This window comes from Brassica rapa, chromosome A04 (assembly GCF_000309985.2).
Source record: "Brassica rapa cultivar Chiifu-401-42 chromosome A04, CAAS_Brap_v3.01, whole genome shotgun sequence".
NCBI lineage: Eukaryota > Viridiplantae > Streptophyta > Magnoliopsida > Brassicales > Brassicaceae > Brassica > Brassica rapa.
This window is the reverse complement of record NC_024798.2, coordinates 4,132,773-4,153,070: the sequence shown is the minus strand read 5'-3', so window position 1 is coordinate 4,153,070 and position 20,298 is coordinate 4,132,773. Positions and strand designations below refer to the sequence as shown.

At 38.0% G+C, this 20,298-nt stretch overlaps 5 pseudogenes; all 5 read right to left on the bottom strand.

The window, feature by feature from the left end:
• Positions 1-5,697: 5,697 nt before the first annotated feature.
• Positions 5,698-7,943, bottom strand: LOC103863428 (annotated as a pseudogene).
• LOC117133437 lies at positions 5,699-9,965 on the bottom strand (annotated as a pseudogene).
• On the bottom strand, positions 5,699-10,976 carry LOC117133439 (annotated as a pseudogene).
• LOC117133438 lies at positions 5,699-11,986 on the bottom strand (annotated as a pseudogene).
• On the bottom strand, positions 8,141-9,095 carry LOC103863427 (annotated as a pseudogene).
• Positions 11,987-20,298: the final 8,312 nt, after the last annotated feature.

Here is a 20,298-nt window from a genome sequence, read left to right as displayed (position 1 = left end):
AATTTATATTTTATATATAAAATACATAAAACGTTTTATTACCACAAAAAAATGATTTTAAATATTATATATATATGATTTTTAATCAGAAAAAAGTTTTATAGATTTTAAAAATCATTAATAAATATATAAACGATTTTAAAATGCAAAAAATAGATTTTATATACAAAAAACGTTTTGAATATATACATATATAATTACAAATTCGATTTTTATAACCACAAAATCAATAAAAACCAAAAAAAATCCAAATCAAGTGAAATACATAATCAAACTCGATTTTACACAATCCTACCATTCAACCTAACAAAAATCTATAAATCTCATTCCAAAATCATCAAATTTACTTCAAAACCATACAAATCTACCCTAAGAGAGTGGGATAGGGTTCTTACATGATTATGGGAGTGGAAATCGCGAGGGAGAAGAGAGAAATCGCCGGAAATCGCAAGGGAGAAGAGAGGAGTCGGCGGAAATCGCAAGGGAGAGAAAATGAGGCGGAGATTCCGAGGAAAAGGAATCTATAATCAAGTCCCTAAATCGAGAAGATCTATTCCGAGGAAATTCCGAGGAAAACCTATCTGTCCTCGGAATTTCCTCGGTATTTATATTTAAAAAAAAAAAAAAAAAGTTGACGCTAGTCTGTTTCCGAGTCGTCATCACCAGATGAATCTGAATCTGGATCTTGGTGAAACTCTCCAATCACTGGTTCATCCTCTACGTGAACGGCGGCTTCCTCTCCGAAGTCGGTTAAATCGACTACAAGACCAACTCCACCTAAATCTTCTGCTGCACTTAAGTTGCCGGATGTGCTTGGTTGTAGTGGGTCTTCCAGCTCAGAACTTCCCTAAACTCGGCCTCTCGGGTTGAGTCATGTAACAGTAACCCATGGATCATCTCTGTTCCTTACCCGGGGGTACTTGATATAACAAACCTGATCGGCCTGAGAAGCAAGAATGAAAGGATCATAATATTGCAGCTTCCGTCTTGAATTTACTGATGTAACACCAAATGCATCTGTTCTCACACCTCGATCTGGAGTGTTGTCGTGCCAATCACAATAGAAAACAGTACAGCGCAATCCAACCATGCCCAAATACTTGATTTCCAAAATCTCATTTATGTGTCCGTAGTATACATCATCTCCTGATGCAGAACAAACACCAGCATCGTAAGTCGTACTCGAACGTCTCCTCTTCTGAGTTGTGAATGCATATCCTCGAGTACAAAATCTCGGATATGACTTCACAACAAAGTTTGGTCCAACGACCATCTCGCGTATCCAATCGTCAAATGTTTCACCTCTTGCCAAACCATCACTCACATAAGTAAACATCCATCCACCAAATTCTCTCTGCTTCATTTCTTCTAGTTCGTCCTTTGTGGCGTATCTATATTCGAACCGCTTTTCTGCCATGAAAATCCTTTCATATTGAAGAACATCTTCGCAGTTGGTGAGTAAATATGTTTGCAAATGACTGCGCTCCTGATCAGTAAGTCGACGGTCCTTTGGTTTTCCGCTAAGTCGTCCAACGTCTGTGAAAATATCTGGAACCTTCCAATGATATGTTGCCCGTTCGCCTCTATCATCATGCCGAGCAGGTCTTCTGTTTTTGGTCTGAACTTCTGCTGGAAAGTAGTACTCGGCAAAGTTTGAAGTTTCTTCATTGATCATCTGTGCGACTATAGACCCTTCCACCCTACTTAAATTTTTCACCATCTTCTTCAAATGAAACATATACCGCTCATACAGATACATCCATCTATACTGCACAGGACCACCAAGTTCCAATTCTCTTACCAGGTGAATAACAAGATGCTCCATAACATCAAAAAATGAGGGAGGAAATATCTTCTCAAGGTTGCACTGAATCACAGCTATGTTAGTCTTCAAATTTTAAATACCTTCAAGAGTCACTGATCTTGTGCATAAATCGCGGAAAAAACCACTTATCCCTGCAATTGCTTCATGAACATTTCGTGGTAATAGTTCCTTGAAGGCAAACGGAAGGAGGCGCTGCATCATTACATGGCAATCATGGCTTTTCAAGCCAGTAAACTTTCCTTCCTTTCTGTCGATACAGTTACGCAAATTAGATGCGTAACCGTCTGGAAATTCCACATCGTTTGAAATCCAGTCAAAGAACGCATCCTTTCCCGCTGCATCAAGTCGGTATATGGGAAAAGGAGCCCTACCACTCTCATCAACATGAAGTTCTGAACGATCACATATATCGACTAAATCGAGTCTTGACTTCAAATTATCCTTTGTTTTACCTTGAACATTAAGGATCGTGTTCATGAGATTATCAAAAAAGTTCTTCTCAATATGCATGACATCTAAATTATGCCTTAGTAGATGATCCTCCCAGTATGGCAGATCCCAAAAAATACTTTTTTTGTGCCAGTTATGTAGGTTTCCAACACCATCTACCGGAAAACGCTCATGTCCACCGACGTCTGGCGTCCTTTCTGCACCAAAATCTCTAAGTTGTGTCTTCAAATCTTTCCCACGAATTTCCGGAGGTGGACTGTCAAACACCCTCTTGTTCTTCGTAAACAAATTCCTACTTCTACGATATGGATGATCTGGTGGTAGAAATCTCCTGTGACAGTCAAACCAACACGTTTTCCTTCCGTGTTTTAGTTGGAAAGCATCAGTGTTATCTTGACAATATGGACATGATAGCCTTCCATGCGTTGTCCATTCAGATAACATACCATATGCTGGAAAATCACTTATTATCCACATTAGTACTGCCCGCATTTGAAAGTTTTCTTTACACGAAACATCGTATGTTTCAGCACCTTGAGCCCATAGTTGTTGCAACTCATATATTAGTGGCTGAAGAAACACATCAAGTGATCTCTTAGGATGCTCTGGTCCGGGAACGAGAATCGAGAGAAACAAAAACTCTCGTCGCAAGCACAAGTTTGGGGGTAGGTTGTATGGTGTAAGAATGACTGGCCATAGAGAATACTGTCTTCCACTCTTGCCAAACGGGCTGAAACCATCAGTACATAATCCAAGGTAGACATTTCTTCTCTCATACGCAAAGTCGGGATACTTTGATTGGAAATGCTTCCACGCTTTTGCATCTGAAGGATGTCTGATCTCACCATCTGTTGAGTGCTCCGCATGCCATCTCATTGGTTGCGTTGTGCGTTCAGACAGATACAGCCTCTGCAACCTTTCCGTCAAAGGCAAATACCACATCCTTTTATATGGTACTGGAACTCTTCCACTCGTATCTTTATAACGAGGCTTCCCACAAAATTTGCATGAAACCCGCTGTTCATCCGCCCTCCAATAAATCATGCAGTTGTCTCTGCATACATCTATTACCTGATACGATAAACCAAGACCAGCTACGAGTTTCTGAACCTCGTAGTATGAGCCAGGAGCTACATTATCTTCGGGTAGAATACCTTTTACATAATCAGCAATCGCATCCACACAGTCTTCAGCCAAATTATAATCCGTCTTAATGCCCATCAATCTTGTAGCAGATGATAAAGCTGAATGACCATCTCTGCAACCTTCGTACAATGGTTGCTTTCCAGCATCCAACATATCATAAAATCTCCTAGCTTCGGCATTGGGTAAATCTTCCCCTCTAAAATGATCATTTACCATCTGCTCAGTACCTACACCGTAATCTACATCCGTTCTAATTGGATCTTCTAATCTAACCGCTGGCTGAGGTTCGCTAGTACTACCATGTTCATAATCAGTTTCTCCATGATGATACCAAATTTTGTAACTTCGTGTAAACCCACTCAAATATAGATGAGTCCAAACATCCCATTGTTTAATAACTTTTTTATTTTTACAATTAGAGCAAGGACATTTTAACATACCTGTTTTTGCTTCCGGTTGTCGGTGAACTAACCCCATGAATTCGGTTATACCTTGTTGGTATTCTTCCGTAAGCAATCTCGTGTTCGGATCCAAATGAGGTCGATCGATCCAAGAACGAAAATAATTTGAAGAAGACATGTTTTTTATGAATCAAATTCGTGTGTAAAGAAAGTGAGAGGGAGGATGAAGATATGGAGTGAATGAAGAGGAAGAGGGGTGCTTGTATTTATAGTTGAAATCCTGTCGACGGTCCGAGGAAATTCCGACGGAATTCCGATGCAAACGGCTAGTTCGTCGGAATTTCCTCGGAATTTTTAAAATCCCCCAACGGCTCTCCAACGGCTCTCTAACGTCTATAATATTTCCTCGGAATTCATCGGTTTTTTCCGAGGAATACTAGTTTCCTCGGTATTCCGTCGGAATATTCCGACGAGATGTATTATCCTCGGAATTCCGTCGGAATATTCCGAGGAAATTCCGAGGAAGCCAAATTTTGTGTTTCCTCGGAATTGCCTCGGAAATTCCTCGGTATATTCCGAGGAATTCATTTTCCGTCGGAACGTCCGTCAGAATACCGCTGTTTTCTTGTAGTGCTTCATGGTACATTAATGGAGTCTTTAATTCTTGTCAATTATTATGTGAATTTATTTCACATTTTGACCAAGAAATTAAAGAGTAAAATTATCATTGTTTGACCAATTCAAACTAAATAATATACTTTAAAATGTATTTCTTTTTTATATATTTATCAATATAAAAGATCAACATATATTTGATTTATAAGATAAAGTTAATGAACATGAAGTCCCAACTAACAAATCAAAAACCCAAATCCAAGTTCAAATGTCTTACGTGTATATTTGCTACTTTATACAAGTTTCTCAAATCACATACATTCGATCTCTATTTCTCATTCAAATAAAACTTATTTTTTGATATATGAATACATTATTCATAATGTTCAAGAAAATAGTTCCAGCAATCCCCCACATGAATAAAAATGACTCTAGACACTAGACGACTCGACAGACCTGACTTCGTAGACAAGACTCGACAAGACTCAACTAAGAACTTTTGAGAGTACAAACGAAAAATTCACTGCATGATGAGTTGGTAGCAATTTTTCAGCCTTGAACCAGTCATTGTTAATAGCTATCGGATTTACTCGGCCAGAAGGTGGTCATGATGTCTTGAACCTCTCGGGCTTTGGTGTAAACCTAGAAAATATCTATAACACATCTTCATTCTCTCACATAACTAGGTTCTCTATTGTGTTCATTTTGGCCGTAAACAGTCTTGGTTAATCATGAGTGAACTTGGAGAATATAACATTTCCTTCATTCTCCTAGAAACGGCTCCATTTCACACTCACAAGGTGATTTGCCATTAGTTTTGCTATTTCATTCATATTTCAAAACAATGGACACAAATCATTAAAAGCAAATTCTTATCCTCTATTCCTTACATGTAATACTGTTTAATCATCATAGGAACTGGGTATAGATCGAAAGTCTTACAGTGCTTTGGGCAGATTTAGTTTGACTTAGTTGTCTCTTTGAACCTATTTCTTAGGATCTCCAGTCAGTTAGGTAGAGTTACCGCCAATGATCATCTTAATTCACAGACAACCCATTCCTTTTGATGATATAAAAATTTGATCTCATGACACACCTTTAATAAAAAGATCCTAGGTTATCATCATAGTGAATATAATCTCTTGAGATTAGTCGAGATCAATTGTCTAATGATTTTTGTCCTTTTTTTTTTCAAGATACAATTAACCATTATACACAAAACTTAATGTACGACAACAAGTTTTTTTTTTCTCAAAAATAAATCATATTGTGATAACTATCACTAAGTTCATTTGGCCTCTTGCCAACGACTTTATATGGTAAGCAAGGCTTCCCCTACATTTCTTGAGATAACTCAAAACCATGCATATTTACATTTAACATTTCTTAAGAGTTTAGAAAGTTAATCTACAACTCCTTTAGATTTAAATGGATAAATAACAATTTCAAAAATTATTACAATTTTCTTTAATATGTGTTTCATTCTTAGAAATTCACATTTTTCATACAACTATTTTCATAGTTCTCTCAAGTTGATTTATAAATCCAACTTCTATATGCTTTGAGTTTTTTCAAAACATATTTTTGCTTTTTAGGAAATATCATATCATTAAAAGATACTCTTTGTGGCATCAAAACCATCATCTTATATGGTTATTCTCAACCATATTAACTCTAAAAACTACAATACATATGTTAGTTTCAGTCACATTAGTCTGTAAATTTTCATTCTTTGTGCATTGTCGATCTTTTTACAACTTGCATTTAAGCAATAAAAAAATATAAATGTTTTGATCTGTATCAACAAACATTTTATTTTCTATGACAAACAAATTTATATGTGGCACTAGGGTCGGCCCGCCCTACGGGCGGGATCTCATATTTAATTTTTGATATATTTTAAATTATACTAATGGTATTATTTTACTGGTTGTTTTGAATATAATTTGCAAGAAATACATAAAGGTTGAATTCCATGGAGTACACTAACTTTAATATATGATTTCCGAACGTGCATTTTGGGTAAGTAAGGCGAAGTTTAATATTGTGTTTGTAACAAAATACTATAGTGGTGGTATCTTTTATCTCTCTGAGTGAATTAGTATACATCATGATGAAACTATATCTTCCGTGGATTTCCGAACGGTAAGTGTATTGTTAATAATCTAGGCCCAATAGTTATCGTTTTATTAGTAGCCCAAATTGCAGAGAAGTTAACTTGTGCCACAAGTTTTGAGTCATTCATAATTATGTAATTATGTAGAACAGGATTAGAATATAGTTTAATAGATATGGAATTAGAAGCTATTAGAATTTCTTTAAAGCAAACATGAAACAATGCATATAATGCAGGAAGAAGGGAAAAAAAAAACAGTAGTAATTGAAACATGCATCGTAATGGGAATGGAGGTAACAGTAGACAAACATGCACCATAAAAAGCTAATGACTTCAAAAACCCAACTCATCACTTTGAACAGAGCAATCATACATTTTTAAAAAATTGTTCACTTCAACAAACTACTCATGAAACCACTGAAAATGATCTCACAAATGAAATGGTAAACAACGCAAAACACATTGAGCAAATGAAAGGATTACATCAATAAAAGTTAATGACTTTCAAAAAGCTAAAATGGGTTCCTTAAACCACTATGTAATTAAGCAACAATCAAATATCAGATACTCTATTATCTACTTTTCTATAAACGTAAATAGAGATGTGGAAAACAAACCAGTTCCTGCAGCTGTAATGGCCTGCCTATAGCTCTTAACTTGCCATCTCCAGCAACAAACACACCAACTACGCTCGTCTTAGTGGTACCAGGCTTGGCACCACATACCCATCCTCATCAAGCTCAAACTGCCCATCCAAGAAATTCGTTGCCGGCTCATGACCAATCGCAAATAACAACCCAGACACTTTCAAATTGAAACGTCACCAGTAACAACGTTCTTCACCTTCAAACCACCAGCACGCCTTTCTCTGCTGCATGATCTTCGACGCCCTGAACGTATCTCGCCTCCTCCATTGCCGAGTCTCCTCCGCCGAGTTTCCGCCGCCGATAACCACCAGCGGTTTGTTCCTGAAGTTCGGAGTGGCGCTGTCGCATACCGCACATGCCGAGATCCCTCCATTCCAGAAACCATCAGCGCCTTCGCCAGATCCGGCGAAGCTCAGCCGTTTCACAACAGCTCCGGTGGAGATGATGACGGCGTCGGCGCGTCGGCGAGCACAGTTCTCGAATCGGTGAAGAGCTTGGACGGCCTCGAGGAGAAATCGACCTTGGTGACCTTCTCCGTGAAGATCTCGGTGCCGAACCTCTCTGATTGCTTCCGGAACTTGTCGACGATGTTGATACCGAGGATGCCTTCGGGGAAGCCGGGAAGGTTCTCGACGTCGGTGGTGGTGGTGGTTAGCTGACCGCCGGGAGCGATGTCGTTGGCCATCCATCCTTCGAAGAGGCGAGGTTTGAGCTCCGTCCTGGCCGCGAAGGAGTTGGACGAAGACGACTAACAAACGCAGTAGAGCACAAAGATATGGAGACAAAGCTACTGTTTCAATTACGACACATCATGGAGGTAACAATAACCGCATTGAAGACACAATAACCGCCTCTGTGACGCAATGACCGCATTGAAGACACATCGTGGAGGTAACAATCAATGGAGGTAGCAACAATCAAATATCAGATACTCTATTATCTACTTTTCTATAAACGTAAATAGAGATGTGGAAAACAAACCAGTTCCTGCAGTTGTAATGGCCTGCCTATAGCTCTTATCTTGCCATCTCCAGCAACAAACACACCAACTACGCTCGTCTTAGTGGTACCAGGCTTGGCACCACATACCCATCCTCATCAAGCTCAAACTGCCCATCCAAGAAATTCGTTGCCGGCTCATGACCAATCGCAAATAACAACCCAGACACTTTCAAATTGAAACGTCACCAGTAACAACGTTCTTCACCTTCAAACCACCAGCACGCCTTTCTCTGCTGCATGATCTTCGACGCCCTGAACGTATCTCGCCTCCTCCATTGCCGAGTCTCCTCCGCCGAGTTTCCGCCGCCGATAACCACCAGCGGTTTGTTCCTGAAGTTCGGAGTGGCGCTGTCGCATACCGCACATGCCGAGATCCCTCCATTCCAGAAACCATCAGCGCCTTCGCCAGATCCGGCGAAGCTCAGCCGTTTCACAACAGCTCCGGTGGAGATGATGACGGCGTCGGCGCGTCGGCGAGCACAGTTCTCGAATCGGTGAAGAGCTTGGACGGCCTCGAGGAGAAATCGACCTTGGTGACCTTCTCCGTGAAGATCTCGGTGCCGAACCTCTCTGATTGCTTCCGGAACTTGTCGACGATGTTGATACCGAGGATGCCTTCGGGGAAGCCGGGAAGGTTCTCGACGTCGGTGGTGGTGGTGGTTAGCTGACCGCCGGGAGCGATGTCGTTGGCCATCCATCCTTCGAAGAGGCGAGGTTTGAGCTCCGTCCTGGCCGCGAAGGAGTTGGACGAAGACGACTAACAAACGCAGTAGAGCACAAAGATATGGAGACAAAGCTACTGTTTCAATTACGACACATCGTGGAGGTAACAATAACCGCATTGAAGACACAATAACCGCCTCTGTGACGCAATGACCGCATTGAAGACACATCGTGGAGGTAACAATCAATGGAGGTAGCAACAATCAAATATCAGATACTCTATTATCTACTTTTCTATAAACGTAAATAGAGATGTGGAAAACAAACCAGTTCCTGCAGCTGTAATGGCCTGCCTATAGCTCTTATCTTGCCATCTCCAGCAACAAACACACCAACTACGCTCGTCTTAGTGGTACCAGGCTTGGCACCACATACCCATCCTCATCAAGGTCAAACTGCCCATCCAAGAAATTCGTTGCCGGCTCATGACCAATCGCAAATAACAACCCAGACACTTTCAAATTGAAACGTCACCAGTAACAACGTTCTTCACCTTCAAACCACCAGCACGCCTTTCTCTGCTGCATGATCTTCGACGCCCTGAACGTATCTCGCCTCCTCCATTGCCGAGTCTCCTCCGCCGAGTTTCCGCCGCCGATAACCACCAGCGGTTTGTTCCTGAAGTTCGGAGTGGCGCTGTCGCATACCGCACATGCCAAGATCCCTCCATTCCAGAAACCATCAGCGCCTTCGCCAGATCCGGCGAAGCTCAGCCGTTTCACAACAGCTCCGGTGGAGATGATGACGGCGTCGGCGCGTCGGCGAGCACAGTTCTCGAATCGGTGAAGAGCTTGGACGGCCTCGAGGAGAAATCGACCTTGGTGACCTTCTCCGTGAAGATCTCGGTGCCGAACCTCTCTGATTGCTTCCGGAACTTGTCGACGATGTTGATACCGAGGATGCCTTCGGGGAAGCCGGGAAGGTTCTCGACGTCGGTGGTGGTGGTGGTTAGCTGACCGCCGGGAGCGATGTCGTTGGCCATCCATCCTTCGAAGAGGCGAGGTTTGAGCTCCGTCCTGGCCGCGAAGGAGTTGGACGAAGACGACTAACAAACGCAGTAGAGCACAAAGATATGGAGACAAAGCTACTGTTTCAATTACGACACATCGTGGAGGTAACAATAACCGCATTGAAGACACAATAACCGCCTCTGTGACGCAATGACCGCATTGAAGACACATCGTGGAGGTAACAATCAATGGAGGTAGCAACAATCAAATATCAGATACTCTATTATCTACTTTTCTATAAACGTAAATAGAGATGTGGAAAACAAACCAGTTCCTGCAGCTGTAATAGCCTGCCTATAGCTCTTATCTTGCCATCTCCAGCAACAAACACACCAACTACGCTCGTCTTAGTGGTACCAGGCTTGGCACCACATACCCATCCTCATCAAGCTCAAACTGCCCATCCAAGAAATTCGTTGCCGGCTCATGACCAATCGCAAATAACAACCCAGACACTTTCAAATTGAAACGTCACCAGTAACAACGTTCTTCACCTTCAAACCACCAGCACGCCTTTCTCTGCTGCATGATCTTCGACGCCCTGAACGTATCTCGCCTCCTCCATTGCCGAGTCTCCTCCGCCGAGTTTCCGCCGCCGATAACCACCAGCGGTTTGTTCCTGAAGTTCGGAGTGGCGCTGTCGCATACCGCACATGCCGAGATCCCTCCATTCCAGAAACCATCAGCGCCTTCGCCAGATCCGGCGAAGCTCAGCCGTTTCACAACAGCTCCGGTGGAGATGATGACGGCGTCGGCGCGTCGGCGAGCACAGTTCTCGAATCGGTGAAGAGCTTGGACGGCCTCGAGGAGAAATCGACCTTGGTGACCTTCTCCGTGAAGATCTCGGTGCCGAACCTCTCTGATTGCTTCCGGAACTTGTCGACGATGTTGATACCGAGGATGCCTTCGGGGAAGCCGGGAAGGTTCTCGACGTCGGTGGTGGTGGTGGTTAGCTGACCGCCGGGAGCGATGTCGTTGGCCATCCATCCTTCGAAGAGGCGAGGTTTGAGCTCCGTCCTGGCCGCGAAGGAGTTGGACGAAGACGACTAACAAACGCAGTAGAGCACAAAGATATGGAGACAAAGCTACTGTTTCAATTACGACACATCGTGGAGGTAACAATAACCGCATTGAAGACACAATAACCGCCTCTGTGACGCAATGACCGCATTGAAGACACATCGTGGAGGTAACAATCAATGGAGGTAGCAACAATCAAATATCAGATACTCTATTATCTACTTTTCTATAAACGTAAATAGAGATGTGGAAAACAAACCAGTTCCTGCAGCTGTAATAGCCTGCCTATAGCTCTTATCTTGCCATCTCCAGCAACAAACACACCAACTACGCTCGTCTTAGTGGTACCAGGCTTGGCACCACATACCCATCCTCATCAAGCTCAAACTGCCCATCCAAGAAATTCGTTGCCGGCTCATGACCAATCGCAAATAACAACCCAGACACTTTCAAATTGAAACGTCACCAGTAACAACGTTCTTCACCTTCAAACTACCAGCACGCCTTTCTCTGCTGCATGATCTTCGACGCCCTGAACGTATCTCGCCTCCTCCATTGCCGAGTCTCCTCCGCCGAGTTTCCGCCGCCGATAACCACCAGCGGTTTGTTCCTGAAGTTCGGAGTGGCGCTGTCGCATACCGCACATGCCGAGATCCCTCCATTCCAGAAACCATCAGCGCCTTCGCCAGATCCGGCGAAGCTCAGCCGTTTCACAACAGCTCCGGTGGAGATGATGACGGCGTCGGCGCGTCGGCGAGCACAGTTCTCGAATCGGTGAAGAGCTTGGACGGCCTCGAGGAGAAATCGACCTTGGTGACCTTCTCCGTGAAGATCTCGGTGCCGAACCTCTCTGATTGCTTCCGGAACTTGTCGACGATGTTGATACCGAGGATGCCTTCGGGGAAGCCGGGAAGGTTCTCGACGTCGGTGGTGGTGGTGGTTAGCTGACCGCCGGGAGCGATGTCGTTGGCCATCCATCCTTCGAAGAGGCAAGGTTTGAGCTCCTTCCTGGCCGCGAAGGAGTTGGACGAAGACGACTAACAAACGCAGTAGAGCACAAAGATATGGAGACAAAGCTACTGTTTCAATTGCGACACATCGTGGAGGTAACAATAACCGCATTGAAGACACAATAACCGCCTCTGTGACGCAATGACCGCATTGAAGACACATCGTGGAGGTAACAATCAATGGGAGTTAAGTCTCGGCTGAACCGTTACCGGAAACGTAAAGACAGGACGGAGGCGACCATGAAAACGTGATCTAGGGTTCCTCTTCACTCTTTTTTACGGGCCTGTTAACCGAAGCCCAAAACAATAGAGAGAAATGGAGAAAAGAAAGCTCGGTTTGTGGAGAAGCGAGACACGCGTCGCGTCTATAACAAAAGACTTTCCACGTGGACACTGCAGGAGGGACTCGAACAATTTTTTATATAATTAGATACCTCTCCCAAACTTAATTTGTGGCGTTGATTCACAAATCCATTTCCATTCATACAACATGATCCCTTAAGAATCAAAATGTTATTTATGACTATGGTTTCAACATATTTGAAACTTGAATCATTGTTCTTTCTCATGATTAAGCACTTAATAATCAAATTAAGTTGTTCCAAAAAATCTGAAACAAGAAATCAAAACGTTAGTCATTCTTATTCTTGATAATTAAAACAAACAAATTGTCTTTAACCAAGTCAAACATTTACACATTTTTGACCACTGAAAAAAAAAAACGTTTTTAACTATTTAATAACAAAAGTCAAGATACCAAAACAAAATCTCTAAAGTCTTAAACGTTTGATTGCTTGAAATGAAATCAAAAGAGTCAATTTTATTTTTATAAACAGTGAATCAAAAAATGACAACCAAATAAAAAAGTTTTTAACCAATAATATAAACTAACGAACAGTCAAGTCTTATTGCACGACATGACTAAAAGCGATCAAGTTGCACCAATATTAACCAGAGGCAAACAATGCTAATAATCAATGAATCATGCAAATCACAACCGAAACACTTAAGTGCATGAGAAATATTTAAAATAATTCAAGCGATCCTGCAAAAAGGAATGTTAGCGCAAGAACACAAGCTTTACACAATATCAAAACTGCGTGGAGAAAGCACAAATCCAGATTTTGTTTCGAGACCGTCGATTAACCTATTCTTATAAATAAAACTTTTAACAAATATCAGTATTGTTAGTGCAAAAGAAAAAAAAATATTTAAATATTTAAAAGTGTAAGAACCTTATTTTACTACAATAGGAACAACTGATATTTGTAAAAATAATAAGAAAATATGTCAAAATTTACAATACCAAAACAAGCGAATAAAGAAGAATTGCAGAGTCGAGATGATTAATCTTCTTTAAATCTTTAAACACTCCATAGTGTGACAGTTTCATAGCGCTTAGATTCTCAGGATACAACAGCAACATTTTTTCTGTTTACCATCACCGAAAAACAGAATCTATCAAACCTAATTTTGTGATGTACTCTCAGACTAAAAAAAAAAAAATACTAGCATAACAATTCTGAGTAGGAGAAAGTGATTTGTTATTGTTGAGTGTCTATTTACCAAACCCTTTTATAAAAACATAATGAGAAGCACAAGTTTCATTTTTCAACACAAAAATGAAACCTTCCATGGTGCACTAATGGAGTCTTTAATTGTGTCAATTATTATGTGAATTTATTCCACATTTTGACCAAGAAATTAAATAGTAAAATTATTATTGTTTGACTAATTCAAACTAAATAATATACTTTAAAATAGATTTCTTTTTTATATTTTATCAATATAAAAGATCAACATATATTTGATTTATAATATTAAGTTAATGAACATGAAGTTCAACTAACAAATCAAAAACCCAAATACAAGTCTAAATATTCAATATGTGTATTTGCTACTTTATACAAATTTCTCAAATCACACACATTAGACCTCCATTTCTCATTCAAATAAAATTCTTTTTTGACATATGAATACATTATTCATAATGTTCAAAAAAATAGTTCCAGCAGAATCATCGTCGGCGAACATGTCTTCCTCCACCTTGAAATTTGAGGAGAGGAGATGGTGGGAGTGGAGTTTGAAGGAGAGGGAAGGAGGTAAGACGGAGGCGGACCTGGAAAGATGGAGGAGGAAGAGATTTAGGATTGAATGAAGATAGAGAAAGGGAAGAAGCAGAGCCAGACATGGTTAAAAGCTCTCTTGATATGAGGTGCTTTGAAAAGGATAAGGTGTAGTAACAAGTAAGGTTATGCCAAAGATTTGAGAGTGGAGATAAGGAGACGAGTCAACCTGTTTGATATTTATTACCGAAAAGTAAAGTCTGCCTGTTTGAAATATCTTCCACTTGGATATTTTTTTTCTTCTAAAATACTACATTTTATAAATTAATATGATAAATTAAGTAGAAATATTTGCAAAGAAAAAATAGGGTTTTTTTTTTAAAGTTTTGTATCAATTAATCTAATCCGTAGGGGTGTCAAAATAAGCTAGTTCGCTCAACTCAGCTCAGCTCATAGTGAGCTGACGTCCGTAGGTGTCTTGATGCTCATCCAGTCGAGATGACATCAAAAAAGTGCAGAAGCATCTGCAAACACACACACCTGAAGGAGCTCTCCAAATATCCCTACCTACTCTCCGTAGTTACAAGGCTGAGATGGAGATTTGCCTTATGGGAATAGAGAGGCACATTATATCGAGAGAATAAAGCATTACTTTACCTTACACAATCCTCTCAAAGGATTGAGGTATCTCAAGATTTCCGGCAACAAATCACTATGGAAAAGATAATTTACCTGTTCGCAATTCTAAAATTGCTTGCAGGTGACCATTATGAAGGGATGAAGCTTCTAGACCTCCAAGGGATGAAGCTTCTATACCTTTCTCTTGGAGGTTTGGAAGCTTAATCCTTTCATCATGGTCACCTGCGAGCAATTTAAGAAATGCGAACAGATAATTACCTTTTTCATAGTGATTTATTGCGTAAATCTTGAGAGGCCTCAGTCCTTTGCGAGGATTATGTAAGGCGAAGAAATGCTTTATTCCTTCAATATAATGTGCCTCTCTATTCCCATACTTAAGTCAAATCTCCATCTCACCCTTGTAACTATGGAGAGTACATAGCAGATTTGTGGAGAGCTCTCTCAGGTGTGCGTGTTTGCAGATGCTTCTGTACTCTTTTTCTGTCACCTCGCCGGGATAAGCATAAAGACACCCGCGGACGTCAGCTAGGAAGTATTCTCCTGCATTTCTTAGCTGCACCATATAATGGGTGCGTCGCACCGGCTTTTCAGTTTTACGGCCAGAGATGATCATATGTTTAGACATGCTTGAATGCTTTGTGTTGTGGTTTTATGATGATATTAGTGAATGAGAGACCATTTATATAGTGATGGCTTTCTTCGAGATATTAATGGATTTCTCATGCCCTTCGAGCGTTTGGGTGTGTTAGTGTCATTAAAGGTGTTAATGAGCAATTTAAATGTCTCTTGAGCATGGTTGCATACGTTTGGGTTTTGAGTTAAATGAGAATCTTTTTTTTAATATGTTTATGGATTTGCTTGGGATGTAAGGCGAAGGATATATGGTTGTTTACAAACTTGATTCGTAAAACATAAATATAATCTGCTACTTTCATATGTGAAATTTTCTTTGTGTCCAGAATATTTTATTTTAAATTAGATTTAAATAACAAAAATTGTTGCATTATTGTATCAATAACTTGAAGGAAAATCTTTTATCTTCCAAACGGAATCTTTGTTTTATTAAATTTGTTGAGAATGTGAACCAAAGACCTCCTAAACCTAATACAATTTAGAATTATTAGAACAAAATACTAAATTTTTCAAAATTCAAGGTGTCTGGTTTATTTAAATAGCTAAATAATACTAAAAGATAGATAATAATACTGTTCCGTTATTGTATGAATAAATGTTACGAGGAATATTTATCGTAAGATAAGGAAAAACAAAAGACCCCCGCCCAACGTAAAGCAAATAAGTATTCTTATGTTAAATGTTCACCAAATAAATATTCTTATGTAAACCAGTAAATTCAATTTTGTTTTATTATATTGTATAATGAATTTTATAAATAAGTTCACTAATATATTATAAATTTATTGGTTCATCCAGTTTATTCAGTTTTATGGGTTAAAAAAAAATCTTCTAGGTATTTTCGGTACAGGCAAATCCAAGTCAATCTATCCAACTCGGTTCTGTTGATTTATATTGGTTTGGTCATACTGGTTTGAGCCTCACTAAGCTTATATGAGATGATGTTATGACATATGTGATATGATTATAACGACATAATTATACACTAAAAATTTCTAAAAAATATTACTATTTACTATATCATTTGGTAGACTATAAACCGAAATAATATATTACAATCTAACTACAATTTTTATTTAATATTATTTATATTTAAAAAAAACATGATTATATATTATGTGTAAACTGTTGTATCATTTATTCGTTCTAATCATCCTTTTGGTTAAAATTGTTTGATATTCCACAAATTTAATTGAAATATAATAATAGGATCGTTGAGATATATATTTTTATTAGATTATTTTTATTTAACGGTATAAGTCTTTTTATAGGTTTATTTTATTTTACTTTTATTATTTTTGTCAAATAATGTTATATTGTGTCTCTTATTCATATAATGTAAATCTATATATTGTTTTCATATTTTTATTTGATTTGTATTTGGGGACTTTCTAATTTGTGTCCTAAACTTTGTTGCATTTTTACACATTTTTATTTTGTTGTTTTTTTACTGTTTTAGATATATTATTTTCATTGATGACAAAAAAAAAAAGATATATTATTTTCATTTAAAAAAGATTCACCTTTTTTTTTAAAATAAATTTTCAAAAATATATTTTACATTTTTGATACTTTGTTTATTGGTAAATGTAACTTTTTAAAAACATTATGTTTACCGAATCTCTATTGGTAAAAAGTTTTGGATATAGTTTATTTCAAATTAATCAATATTCAATATTTAGCATGTTTTTTTAATAGGTGTGAAAATAATTAAACTTAAATTTGTAAAGACAAAGAGAGTATATATTTTAATTATTGAATTTTTTTTTTGAATTATTTGATTATGTGTTACATTTAGTTTTGGTTCTAACTCAATTTCTTGTTAATTTCTTATAATCCCATTTGATGATACATGAAAAGACAATAGCATAAATTTGTTTTACTGATTTAAAAATGTTCAGCTTGTAAGAGTATGAAATGAAGTGGTGACATACTTTCATATTGAATTGTCCACATATATGTACGTTACCAATATTATTGTTGTCTTCAATGTTATTATAATTTTTTTAAAAGATTTCTTGATATATTATTCCATGCAAGTATTTTTTATTAAGCATATCGTAGTAAAATATATTTTATAGATATATTGAACCTTGTCCCACTAAATAATCCATAAGTCTGGTTGAGATTGCGCATCATCATGACTGGAGATCCTATCTTCAAGCAGAGTCTGTGGTTTGGTAAGCCCAGGGATCTCAAGTGAATTTAGATACTCTTGAGGATAGAACAGCGCAATCACGCTTTAGGCTGTCACTTACACTGACCGATCTGACAGTGTGTGATATCCATAGGGTTCTGTGTTGGCTTCGGTAAAAGAAATGTCAGATTTAATAATATGGGTGAAGCTCCAATGGTACACCGTCAAGCATTTGAAACGCTAGACCGATATCTCTCCGAGATTTGTTGTCACCTGCAAATCCAGAAGCTGCTGACAGACCTTTTGGTGGCAAGACTATACTTTTAGGAGGCGATTTCAGGCAAATATTACCTGTAGTGCCACATGGAAAACGACAAGGCACAGTCCTTGCATCAGTCAGCAAATCGTACCTTTGGAAAAATGCTGAAGTATACACCCTTTCCATAAACATATGATTAAAGGAAGAGGACAAAAACTTTGCTAAATGGATACTGAAAGTTGGTGACGGGGACTCTGATACTGTATCTTCACATAGAGATAAACATGAGGAGGGATATCAGATTGTTGTGAACAAATAATTCATGATATCTAAATCAGACAAATCACATGAAGCGCTAGCAGATGCAGCATATCCTAACTTTGTTCATAATTGTCGAAACAAGAAGTAGTTAGTGGAGGGAGCAGTGTTGACGCCTACAGATAGTACTGTCCATTAGCTAAAATCCTCCATGTTGTCTCAGGTTCCATCTCAGGCTAAAAAATATTTGAGCTCCGATTCCATTATATTGAGCTAGAAGCTACACCAGATGATGACTGGACAAGCCACTACCCTCAAGAGTATCTAAATTCACTTGAGTTCCATGGGCTACCAAACCACAGACTCTGATTGAAGGTACGGTCTCCAGCCATGATGCTGCTCAATCTCAACCAGACTTATGAATTATGTAATGGGACAAGGATGATAGTTACTCGACTAGGTAACATGATAGTCGAGGCTGAGATCATGACTGGGAAAGATGCATGTGAACAAATATTGATCCCTCGGATACAGCTTTCCCCTCTTGACACCATGCATCCTTTCACATTATGCCGAAGCCAATATCCGCTGCATCTTTGCTATGCGATAAAAGTCAAGAACAAAGTCTGAATCAAGTTGCTTTATATCTTCCTAGGACCGTCTTCACTCACGGCCAGTTGTACGTAGTGCTACCGCCAGTAACAACACCGGAGGGGCTTAAGATATTAGACAATACCTCTGATTCAGACGGTCCTGATGTAGTAACCAATATTGTTTACAAGGAGATCTTCAAGGGCCTCAGAGACGCAAAGACGCAAAGGCTCTTATTTCAAAACTGACTTTATCACTTTCATCGCAAGGAAAGCAGCCAATGTTGTTGAAGAATTCTAAGCTTCGACAAGGATATCATAATCGAGTGTACTTCGTATCATATTTTCACAATACTCGACTCCCTCTTTTCTAACGTTTTCCATTTGATACTCTGATGAAAACAATTCTCAATCCGCTCAAACATTTTTCAAAAATTGTGGTTTCATATTATGAGTCCCTAACCCCTATATACTATGTTTCAAAGGTCCAATATATCCATAAAATATATTTTACTACCATATGCTTACTAAAAAAAGCATAAATAAATAGAATTCCCCCAAGAATAAATAAATTATTCACAGTCTAATTAAATATAGTATTATATTAAGTCAAAAATACGTGCATGGAATAATATATCAAGAAATCTTAAAAAAATAAATAATAACATTGCAGACAACAATAATATCGCTAACCTACATATATGTGTACAATTCAATACGAAAGTATGTCACCACTTCATTTCATACAATTAGTTTTTTTTTTGTTGAAAAAGTGGATCTTTTTGAAACGGTAAAACAAAAAGATGAAAAAATAAAAGCATATGGTGAAATAAAAAATAAAAATGTGTAAGAATACAACAAAATTTATGTCACGAATTCAAGAGTCCGCAAATAAAAATCACATGCTAATATGAAAACAAAATATAGATTTACATTTTATGAATATATTAATCTTAATCTATTTATATTCAAAATAGATTAAGATTTATATTCAAATACAAATCACATGCTAATATGAAAACAAAATATAGATTTACATTTTATGAATATATTAATCATAATCTATTTATATTCAAATAGATTAGTAATCAAATTAGTATTCAAACATTTATTTTTGATGTAGGAAATAGATATGTCTAAATAAATATAGTAATGATATTAGTAAATCAAATTAAAAATTATTTGAATATAAATTAAACAATTAATATTTCGAATATATTTGAATACTAATATAAAAAAATATATATGTCTAAGTATGATTAACTTTGAATATAAATTAATAACATATACAATAAATAATAGTATATAGTTGTTTTAGTTAGACCTTTGATTTTAGGTATAAGAACTTGGGTTTGTCAAAGAGTATATTATAGATATATATATATTTCAAATTAAAATAAATATATTTATTTATAAGTAAGCCACATTGTTGTATTAGTTTCGGTTTTCATTTTATATGTGTAAGTATATTTCCAAAATTTTAATATACTTAGGTATATGTTGATTTGCAAAACAAAATGAGAAATATAAAAATATATTAACAATTTTTATAAATAACACTGGGAAACAAATAGAAAATATTGTTAGTTCGTAGTTACATAAACATAATCGGTAATCTTTTGAAATTTATGCATGTCTATAAATATTTATAACCAAACTAAATCATACTAATATGTTAATATACTATCGTCACCTTTTATTAGTTTTGAGTAATTTCCAATTTAAATGCGTAAAAATAAATAGAGGTGTAT